The sequence below is a fragment of the Pseudophryne corroboree genome, chromosome 5 (assembly GCF_028390025.1).
Source record: "Pseudophryne corroboree isolate aPseCor3 chromosome 5, aPseCor3.hap2, whole genome shotgun sequence".
Classification (NCBI taxonomy): domain Eukaryota; kingdom Metazoa; phylum Chordata; class Amphibia; order Anura; family Myobatrachidae; genus Pseudophryne; species Pseudophryne corroboree.
This window is the reverse complement of record NC_086448.1, coordinates 388,957,723-388,969,722: the sequence shown is the minus strand read 5'-3', so window position 1 is coordinate 388,969,722 and position 12,000 is coordinate 388,957,723. Positions and strand designations below refer to the sequence as shown.

General features: G+C 44.2%; 1 pseudogene; it reads left to right on the top strand.

Moving 5' to 3' along the window:
- The first annotated feature begins 289 nt into the window (after positions 1 to 289).
- On the top strand, positions 290 to 407 carry LOC134930581 (5S ribosomal RNA; annotated as a pseudogene).
- The last annotated feature ends 11,593 nt before the right edge of the window (positions 408 to 12,000 follow it).

The window sequence follows — 12,000 nt, the reverse complement described above, 5'->3', positions numbered from 1 at the left end:
CGGAACATTCCGTATTTCGGAATATTTGGATATGGGATACTCAACCTGTAGTACATTTTTTCACACTATCATCTAGAAATCACTTGAGCGGTGTGTTGATTCCTCTGTGATTTTCCCAATTTAGAGAGTTTCATACCTAAATACCTCTCTATTATATTATCTCTGTTTCTCTTCCCATTTTTTATTTACCACACACTCTTCTCTGGAAATATCTTTCGGACCATTTTGTCCTGATCTATGCAAAGTACAAATAAGCAGAGTGTGACCTATCTTTCTCCTTCACCAAACGGCCCACGGCCATACTACCCTGAATACGCCCGATCTTGTCCAATCTCGGAAGCTAAGCAGATATGGCCTGGTCAGTACTAGGAAGGGAAACCTCCTGACAATACCAGGTGCAGTGGGCCATTTTTAAGGAAAAGAGCCACCTATAATTCAGACTAATTTCAAAACACTCTCTTGTTTGGAAAAATCAATTCGAACAATGTGGTACCGATCCATTAGAGTACAGAATTAGTGGTGGTTTCCCCCTTCCCTCTTTCATATTTTTTCTTTTCCTTTTTTTTCTTTTTCTTTTCTTCTCTTCTCTCTTTTTCCTTTTTCTTCTTTCCTCTTTTCCATCTCTGGCCCACTGCCTTACTACACTAACTTCCTGAGAATACCAGGTGCAGTGGGCCTCCATTCTTCATCCCAAACCCATTCCCTCTTTTCCAAACCCCCTCTCCTTTTCTCAACCCCCCCCCCCCCTTTTTCATAACCCCCCTTCCCCCCCCACCACCACCAAGGGGAGTCCAATTATTCTTCCCGCTATTTTTCTATCACATCCATCCCTAGCTCCTTTCATAAACCTTAGAAGTTCTGCTCGTATCTCCTACTAAAGATATCCATAATCCAGGCATGCACAGTGATTTCCTGGACACCCGGGACCTCAAGAAACCATTTGGTATCTTCTATCACTTCTCTGATATTTTCACCTATTCATCTATCTTATACCTCATTTGTTAAAAAGGTTAAATAAGATTTTTATATATATACACAATAATAGACACGAGTCTTAAATTTTTGACAAAAAAGTTTTTTTAGTCAAGGATTGATTAAAGGTTAAGTTTTATTATTTTTCGTCACACATATTATTTCTAACACAACAAAAGAGTGCTCCCAAAAAAGGCTTTTTTGTCTTTTTCTCCTTTCTTCCCAATTGTAGTATCCCAAGGTTACAGGTTGGAATTTCAAGACCTTCCCCATGCCGATTTTTCAAATCAGCCTTGCCAGGTTCTGCTCAGGACAGCACAAATGTCCTGAACGCAATGCACACATTGTCAAGACAAAGTAATTTCCTTAGCTCCTGCCGAACAAAGGAACCAAGGCTTTTATTCAAGCCTGTTTGTGGTGCCGAAGTCAGATGGCTCGGTCAGACCGATTTTAAACCTAAAATCTCTGAATCTTTATTTGAAAAGGTTCAAATTCAAGATGGAAGCCTTGAAAGCGGTGATTTCCAGCTTGGAAGAAAAGGAATTTCTGGTGTCAGTGGACATCAAGGATGCTTACTTGCATGTCCCCATTTACCCGCCACATCAGGCATACCTGAGGTTTGCGGTTCAGTATTGCCACTACCAATTCCAGACATTACCGTTCGTGCTCTCCACGGCTCCGAGAATGTTCACCAAGGTGATGGCAGAGATGATGGTTCTCCTTCGCAAACAAGGAGTCAACATAATTCCATACTTGGACGATCTCCTCATAAAAGCGAGATCCAGGGACAAGCTACTCTAGAACTGATAATGTCGATATTATCTTAAACCGTAAAGCTATACCTCTAAATACACTTTTACCGTGGAGCCGCTATGGCCGCTAGACTGAATACACGCGCTACGCACTTTGTATGCTATTTGCGTACAGAGTCCCGTACGTGGTACGTACTTGGCGTACACACGCCGCGCTGAGTGTACAGAGTACGCACAGCACGCGCACACACAATTGATAACCCTTAAACCTTGTTAGTGATACAATGCAATGGTATTATTACACTTTAAACCTTTAGCAGCAAAGTACTGCAATGACGTTATACCTTAAACCTTAAGTAGCGCTGGCGGTATAAAGTACCCGCAGTGCGTACACCTTATCAATACTTATAAACCTTATATAGTTAAATACGCTTTAAACCCTTGCAGGAAAGTGAGGACACAACACCGATTTGTAGTTGAACCACAGGGTTCTAAGGCCACAGTGGATTATTTCAAAAGGTAAAACAGTACAAATTATACACTACAGGCTAGCAAGATAAATCTAAACAGAATAATGGCTACAGAGAATGTACATACGTGAGCATGTTCGCAAGCACAACCTGGACCAGTCCTCCGCTTATCAGGTAGAAAGCGTTCAGAGTCTTCTGACCAGCCAGGCAGCAACGGGCTTTTTATACACAATTTACATACACAATACAATGGTCACTGTAATCTCATTGTCCATTGGACATCAGAGGTGCATCTTTACATTACAGGAGAGGTTGATTTGAAAAGGTGGGCGATGTCTTTCTCAACTGCTCTTGTGGGTGGTATCCTCTGGATTCCCGCCGCATACATAATATACAGTAAATTCAGTTAATATCTATATTCTACTTTTGCACATAACTATACGCAGGAACATGCGATCTTTCTCTAACCAACACCGGAATGTTACCCTTAAAATACCCTACAGCTGGATACTATACATCACCTTATAACCTTTATCTGACCCTTCCTATCATGCAAAGGCGAATCCCTTAGTCCTGGAACTGTTTAAACTGTTGATACTTGCTGATGTTCTCTGCAGTCTGCTCTTTCTCACGGGCTTTCTCTGGGTCAGCGACCACCTTACAGTGGGATGAGTGGACCCAAGTCTCTCTTTCGGCAACCTTTAATGCTGTTGTGCTGGTTAGTAAGACTTGGTACGGTCCTTCCCATCTGTCAATAAGGCAACCTGAGTGTAGAAAATTTAGAATCATTACATAATCACCAGGTTCAATGTCATGACAATTACTGTTTGGTAGGTCAGGAATCACCAGCTTTAGATTTCTGTTTTGATTCCTCAGCTGCTGGCTCATCTTAACCAAATATTTTACAGTCACCTCATTATTGCATTTCAAATCATCCTGGGGGTCAATCATTACATGGGGTTGACGACCAAAAAGAATCTCAAGGGGTGATACTGTAGGTTAAGGGGGGACCTGGGAGTGGTTCTGATGCTGTACAATACAAGTGGCAAAGCTTCTGGCCACAACAATCCTGTTTCAGCCATCACTTTGCTCAGCTTGTTCTTAATAGTGCTGTTTACTCTTTCCACCTTCGCACTCGCCTGTGGGCGGTACGGAGTATGCAGCTTGCTATTAATTCCCATCAGTTTGCACATAACCTGAAAGACTTCACCTGGAAAATGGGTACCCCTATCGCTTTCAATTATCCTAGGGATACCATATCTGCACACAAATTCCTGCACAATTTTCTTTGCAGTGAACGTAGCAGTATTTTTGGCAGCCGGGAATGCTTCTACCCAATTTGAAAACACATCAATACAGACTAACACATATTTTAAATTTTTGCAGAGTGGCAACCGTATGAAATCAATCTGTATTACCTGAAAAGGGCCGTCTGTTGGCGGGATATGGGAATGGTTCTGTTGGTATTGACTTTCCAATATTCTTCCTCAAGCAGATAAGACATGTCATTGCTCTCTTACCCGCATGAGAAGAGAATCCTGGCGCACACCAGTAAGCTCTCACCAGCTTACACATACCCTCTTTGCCCAGATGAGTCAGACCATGTGCCGCCTCAGCTAAGCTTGGAAGATATGCTCTTGGGGCTACTGGCTTACCCTGTCCATCTGTCCAGAGTCCTGAGGACTCTTGGCCATACCCTTTTGACCTCCAGACTGCCTTTTCCTGTGGAGAACACAAATTTTGCATTTCACTTAATTTTTGTGTATTAACGGTGTTGAATATCATCAGTGATGTGATATCTGTTTGTATGGGGGTGCTGGCTGCTGATTTAGCAGCTTCGTCTGCCCGGCTGTTACCAAGTGACACTGGGTCTTGACTGTAAGTGTGGGCTTTGCACTTGATAACAGCCACTCTGTCAGGTTCCTGTATCGCTGTTAGAAGCCTTTTTATGTGGGATGCATGCGTTACAGGTGTGCCAGCTGCCGTCATGAAATTTCTGAGGCGCCATAGGGCCCCGAAATCATGCACTACTCCAAAGGCATACCTAGAATCTGTATATATATTGGCTGACTTACCCTTAGCCAATTCACACGCTCTGGTTAGGGCGACCAGCTCAGCAACTTGTGCTGAGTGCGGTGGGCCATGGGGTTCAGCTTCTATGATACCTCTGTCATCTACGACTGCGTATCCAGTACACAAGTCTCCCGAGTCCGTCTGTCTGTGGCAACTACCGTCAGTGTAAAAAGTTATCCACGCCTTCCAGTGGGTTGTCACTAATGTCGGGTCTTGCATTGAAAGTTTAGTTCATATATTCCATACAATCATGTGTGTCAGTGTCTGTACTAAATCCTCCTTCACCATCATTCTCATCCTCCACCCTTTGTGCCTGTCCAGGCACACCCGGGAGATAAGTTGCAGGATTTAGTGCGCTGCATCTTTTTATGGTGATGTTTACAGGGGCCATTAGTGCTAATTCCCGCCTTGTAAACCGTGCTGATGAGACATGTCTGGTTTGGGCAGAGTTCAGTAAGGCTGACACTGCATGAGGTGTATGGATGTTCAGGTTGTGTCCTAACACTACGTCTTCGCTTTTACTCACTAGCAAAGCTATCGCTGCAACACTCCGCAAGCATGTGGGGAGAGACCGTGCTACAGTGTCCAACTGTGCACTGTAGTAAGCTACCGGCCTGCTGGCATCACCATGTCTCTGGGTTAGGACACCTGCCGCACACCCAGCACTTTCCGTACCATACAATTCAAAGGGTTTCCCATAATCTGGCATGCCTAATGCAGGTGCCTGTGATAGGCATTGTTTAATTCTCTCAAATGCCAGTTCGGACTCATCTGTGTGAGAGATCCGATCTGGTTTGTTCGAGGAGACCATTTCCTGCAAAGGTAAAGCCAGTATGGAGAACCCTGGGATCCAGTTTTGGCAGTACCCACACATTTCAAGGAAAGTGCGGATCTGCTGCTGGGTTTGTGGCAGAGTCATGTCGCGAATCGCCTGTATCCTATCAGCGGTGAGGTGTCTAAGTCCTTGTGTCAAGCAATGTCCCAAATATTTTACCTTGGTCTGGCAGAACTGTAACTTATCCTTTGAAACCTTGTGTCCCGTATTAGAAAGGTGAAACAGAAGCTCTTTCGTGTCTTTCAAGGACGACTCGAGTGAATCTGAACACAGCAGTAAGTCATCTACATACTGTATTAATACTGATCCGCTCTCAGGTTGAAAGGATTGTAAACAGCCATGCAAAGCCTGGGAGAAAATACTTGGGCTGTCAATGAAACCTTGGGGTAGGCGAGTCCAGGTGTACTGTACTCCCCTGTATGTAAATGCAAACAGGTATTGGCTGTCAGGGTGCAGAGGGACCGAAAAGAAAGCAGAATAGAGGTCAATGACAGTAAAAAAAATTTGCAGTAGGGGGAATTTGCATGAGGATGACAGCTGGATTTGGCACTATAGGGAATTGGCTCTCAACTATTTTGTTTATCCCCTTAGATCCTGCACTAGCCTGTAACCCCTCCCCCCACTCTTTTTCACAGGGAAGATGGGACTATTGGCAGTGCTGGACGTCCTAACTAGGATGCCATGTTGTAGCAAGCGCTCTATGACTGGGTACACTACTAATTCCACCTCTGGCTTCAGAGGATACTGTGGGATTTTTGGAGCTATCCTACCATCTTTTACTTGCACTAATACAGGAGCTACATTTGCCATCAATCCAGTGTCTTGTCCATATTTGGTCCAGAGGGATTCCGGTATCTGGGAGATCATTTTCTCTACCTTGGATGGACACTTGTCTATAACAGCAGAGTGTGACATAAACCTTTGTGGGGTGTCTAACATATCCTGCACTTCCTGAACGTGATTCTCGGGTATATCTAAGAAGACACCCTCAGGAGTACAATATATGACACACCTCATCTTACACAATAAATCTCTCCCAAGTAGATTAGTCGGAGCCGATGCAGCCAGCAAAAAGGAGTGCTTGGTCTGCAAAGGCCCTATCGTAATCTCCGCTGGTCTACTTAAAGGGTAGTGTTGCACTATTCCTGTTACCCCCATTGCTGAAATTGTTTTACCCGTGGTTTTCATACCTACCGTTGAATTTAACACTGACCTGGCCGCCCCTGTATCTACAAGGAAAGGTAGTGATCTACCAACTACATCAACTGTAACCTCGGGTTTATTTCCAAGGCTAGCAATCAACTTCACTGGCTGCAGACTACAAGTGTGGCCTAACCCCTATTGTATGTTGTGACCCTCCCGCAGCGCGCTGGCAGCTACAATATGTAAGGGGGGTAGCTGAGAATTTTCAGAGGTCTGCCAGTCCCTCCTAGGTGGGTACCTTCTTGTTTTCCCTGCATGTGGCTCATAACTCCTCCTATGCGATCCCTGATCCCAATTACGTGTGTTATGCTGTGAGTCATGTTCTGGTCTAGGGGGTCGATATACCTTATGTGTGCCTTTATAATTACAGTTCCGTGCGTAATGTCCTTCATTCTGGCAGTTATAACATTTTACTATATATGACTTACCATCAGGGGTCTGGGGTTTTGGCTGATGTGGCTTCGTTGTCAGGGCTTTTATACTTACTGTCCCCCTGTGACTCCCTGTGCTTAATGATGATCCGATCGTGCTCGATAGCGGACTCTCTTAATGCAGCCACCGAGATACCTTTCCAGTTAGGTTGAGTGGTTTGTACCCTTGTTCTCAACGTTTCTTTTAACCCGTCCATTAATACGGACACAGCTACCTCTCTATGATGTACATTTTCCTTAATGTCCTCGACCCCAGTGTATCTAGCCATTTCCTGCAGTGCTCGATGGAAATATTCAGAAGCAGTTTCACCTTCTTTTTGTCTTATGGAGAAGATTTTATTCCATTTGACAACAGTAGGGAAATCTACTCCTAATTGTAGATTAATCTGTCGTACATTCTCCTGAGTGTACTCATCAGTGAGAGGTACTTCTACGTCTAATTTACAATCAGTAATGAATTTCGCAGGGTCAATATTGGAGGGTAAACATGCCCGTAGCACTGTTCGCCAATCTTTGTGGGTTCGGTGGCGTTACCTAATTCTCTAATAATCCTCTGACATGCGGCTAGATCCTTTCTGGGATCGGGAAATTCAGACATAATTGTCCTCAATTCTGTCCGGGACCAAGGACAATGCATAGCAATGTTCCTGACGGGAGTGATTCCCTGAGCGTCAGTCTTCCCATTGGGGACTGCGATCACCCTGACAGGATTTAGTTCAATGACATCATTTTGTGTTGACTCTACAATCTGAGGTGCTACTGTCTCTGCATAATGTACGGTGCCGTACTTACCTGTGGACACGACCTCACCTGTCCCTCCGCTAGAGGCTTTTGCTACTACTCTTACTGGTTGGGCCGTGCCCACTTGGGTGTCTTGTATGGTGGCTGCTAGAGAGAGTGCTGATATCGTGCTGGGCTCATCTTCTTGGGCGCAGTCCTGAGGGATGTTTAAGATGAGATACAACTTGCACGGGTTAGCATTAATACATTTATCAAGTTCATTCTTATCATATATCAGTATGCCATTGTCTGTAGCCACTTTCTCCCCTGTAATATACGGTGGTGGTGGTGCGGTTGCTATCAGTTTCCTGCTAGGGCTGGAACTGGCTGCGTGAGCTAGTTCCCTCTGCATATCGCCCTCTTGTTGCCATAAATTTAAACAGTTTGCGTGTCTGACCCTTTGTTTTCGGGATTTTAACAGACATATCCTAATCCTTAAATTCTGCAAAACCTCTGGACTAAAACTGCCTACCCTAGGGAATGGTTACCTATCTTCTGCAGTCATACGTTCCCATTCATTGCATAAAACCTCTGCGTGTGATCCATATTTCTCACACATTATGTACCTCGCTGACCCCTTGGGCCGCGGAATATCAACCTGAACCCTGGTTGATCGTCCCTTACTTGAGCAACTGGCCCCCATCTTTTGCATGTATTGCCTTCTCAGCTAATTCCTACAAAAAAACAAAATACTCAATATAAGGCAACTGTGAAAGTTCAACGAGTGCTCTCACCCACTCATGCCCACGTTGGCCAATACTACCAAATACTGTCGTCAGCGAAGTTAGTATCCAACTTAGGGCCCCTGTTTAACCTCTATTCACTGGAAGTATATGGGAGTGACTTACCCTTCCCAGTAAATATTGGTCGTTGGAGATTTCCTGAGTGACCAGAGAAACTCCCTTAAAAATAAAAAACTGTTACACAAATCACATATGCGTATGCTACACCTAGCGCTAATGATCCCGCGATTTTACGCAAACCTCGTAAAAAGGATATCACGTTGCGCTAAGTATTGCACCCACGAACGCGCGGCCCAATCGCACAGCGTATAGGTAACTGTTACTTATCCGCTGTACGACCAATGGAATCGATTGTTTAGGCTGCAAAACCTCAGCCGGAGCGTGTCAAAACGGGCCTATATGGGTTCTACGCCAACCACCTGGGCTGCGCTATCTAAACAAAAACATCGCTGACCTTTGGTCTGCGGTACTCTCAACCTTCGCTGACTTTTAGTCTGCGGTATTTACTACCTTGCTCCTTTGTACTTTAATCAATGTTAACGTGAGCAAGCCACTCTCACGCCAACAAGTGTCCACTCACCTGGTGTGGTCTCCTACGGGATCCCGAATTCCCTGGGTCCACAAAACCTTTATTGTTTGCACACTCATGCTCGTTCACTCATATACACTTTGGTTTTTCTGTACAGAAAATTAACTTTCATTCAGATAAAACAGCCTTAGTGCCAGAGGTAATACAGTAAAAAAGGTTTTTAAACTAAATATTGGAAACTGAACAATTTGTGCTATTATCGCGTGGCTAACGTCTCGCGCCTAAACTAAAACAATGCTATTGTGTGATTTGTACTTAGTGGTCGTACCTTTACGCACGTTGCGTAAACACGCCACGTGTATATGCCTTTACGTTGCGTACGCAGTCCCGTGACACGTGTACAAAGGCCGTACGTCCGCAGTACTACAAATCCCACACTTCTATAAATGTAAGCGATATTTAACTATAATCGCTCACTTAACACAACACACAGTTTCTTCTGTATAAACCTTTACAACTAGGCCAGGCTGCGTGTGCTTCTTACACTTACTTCCTTAAATATTAACTCTATATTTTAACTAAATAGCAACAAATTTTCTCAGTACAGGTCAAAATTAATCTAATAATCATTACTTATGGCAATAATGCGAGCAGATATGCAAAGTACAAAATACAGGTGTATGCGTATGTTGTGTTTGCGTGGGATATCTTTCCGCCCTTTGCTGACAGATAAAGTCTGCTTTAACCTGCTAGGGTGTGGGTATAAGGAAAAACCGGAAGATGCCCCCAATTGATAATGTCGATATTATCTTAAACCGTAAAGCTATACTTCTAAATACACTTTTACCGTGGAGCCGCCAGACTGAATACACGCGCTACGCACTTTGTACGCTATTTGCGTACAGAGTCCCGTACGTGGTATGTACTTGGCGTACACACGCCGCGCTGAGTGTACAGAGTACACACAGTGCACGCACACACAATTGATAACCCTTAAACCTTGTTAGTGATACAATGCAATGGTATGATTACACTTTAAACCTTTAGTAGCAAAGTACCGCAACGACGTTATACCTTAAACCTTAAGTAGCACTGGCGGTATAAAGTTTTTGAATGGTGAGCTCCTCATGCAGTGCGGATTGTAGAAGTTGTCGATTGGACCGACAACTTCTACAATCCACACTGCATGAGGAGCTCACCATTCAAAATCCAAGAGCACCGGTTCCTCTAGCGGCAATTTCTATCCTATTGGACACTGCTTACCTCCTATACATTCATATTTACCGGACTCAGATCGTTCTGGGGGATTAATTTGGAACGGACTCTTCCACTCACCGATTAATTCCTATTCTGACCAATTGGGTAACCCCTTTTTATTATATCTACTGTATGATTTTATGATTTTATCAAGTTTTATATATTTTGCATGCATTTTATGACATATTGATTATAAGAATTTAGTGATATTATCTGTTAATAAATTGTACTAGTAATATACTAATATCATTATTGTCAGAACACATTTATTTAGCGCAGCCTTCCACTTTTCTTTGTTTATTTATTTTGTGGGGGTGACTCCCCCTTATTTAAGGCAGCAGCTCGGTGAAACACCTTATACCCAAAGCGCCCGAGTACCCTTGGGTAATCAAACATTCACAGATTCTGACACATTAGCTGTTTCAAAGTCCTTGGATGTCGTCAGAACGTTCAGGACTTATTTTGCAAGAACAGCTCGGATAAGAAAAACAGAATCTTTGTTTGTCCTCTATGACCCCAACAAGATTGGGGCCCTGCTTCTAAGCAGACTATTGCGCTCTGGATCAGGGGTACCATTCAGCACGCTCATTCCATGGCAGGATTGCCGTTACTGACTTCGGTTAAAGCCCACTCTACAAGGAAAGTGGATTCGTCCTGGGCGGCTGCCTGGGGTGTCTCGGGTTTTCAATTCTGCCGAGCTGCTACTTGTTCAGGTGCAAACACGTTTGCTAAGTTTTATAAGTTTGACACCTTGGCTGCTGACGTCCTAAAATTTGGTCAGTCAGTTCTGCAGGAACATTAGCGCCTGTACTGGGAGCTTTGGTACATCCCCATGGTACTAAAATTGACCCCAGCATCCTCTAGGACTTAAGAGAAGATAGAATTTTAATAACCTTCCGGTAAATCCTTTTCTCGTAGTCCGTAGAGGATACTGGGCGCCCGCCCAGTGCTCATTTTTCCTGCTGAATTACGTTTATCTTTTTGCACACGTGTGCAGATGTTAACAGCTGTTGCTGTTGCATTGTACATGCTGGTTGGCATGAGTTATGTTAAAGGCCATGTTAGCCGACATGTTTTTTGGATATGGTGTGAGCTGGTGTGAATCTCGCCACAAGTTTAATAGTAATTCCTCTCTCGAAAATGTCCGTCTCCTCAGGCACAGTTCCTATACTGAGATCTGGAGGAGGGGCATAGAGGGAGGAGCCAGTTTACACTGTTAAAAAGTCTTAAAGTGCCGAAGGCTCCTGCGGAACAGTCTATACCCCATGGTACTAAAATGGACCCCAGCATCCTCTACGGACTACGAGAAAAGGATTTACCGGTAGGATATTAAAATCCTATTTTTTACCTCTGAACAAGCTATCCAAAGTTCAGTCAAGAATTCAGGAGCTGCTACACGGTCAAAGGGTATCCATTCACGCAGCAATGCGTGTGATGGGATTGATGGTGTCAACATTCGACATGGTGGAGTATGCTCAGTTCCACTCGAGGCCTCTATAGTATCTGATCCTTGCCAAATGGAATGGGTGTCATTGGATGATAAAAACGCAGACTATGGTCATTACGGTGGAAGTAAGGAGGTCGTTAGCCTGGTGGCTACAGATATCCCATCTGAACAAAGGGAGACCCTTTTAGATATCAGATTGGGAAATTCTGACAACAGATGCTAGTCTCCAGGGCTGGGCAGCAGTGTCAGGAAGGTTTTGTTTCCAGGGGCAATGGACCAAGGAAGAAGGTTGCCTGCCAATAAATATATTGGAACTTTGGGCCATATACATGGCACTGATTCAGGCAAAGGACATCCTTCGGGGGATCCAGTTCAGATCCGCTCGGACAATGCGACAGCAGTAGCGTACCTCAACCATCAGGGAGGTACAAACAGCCAAAAAGCTGTGAAGTAGGTAAGTCACACACTAAAGTGGGCAAAACTTCATCATCCAGGCTTGTCCACAGTA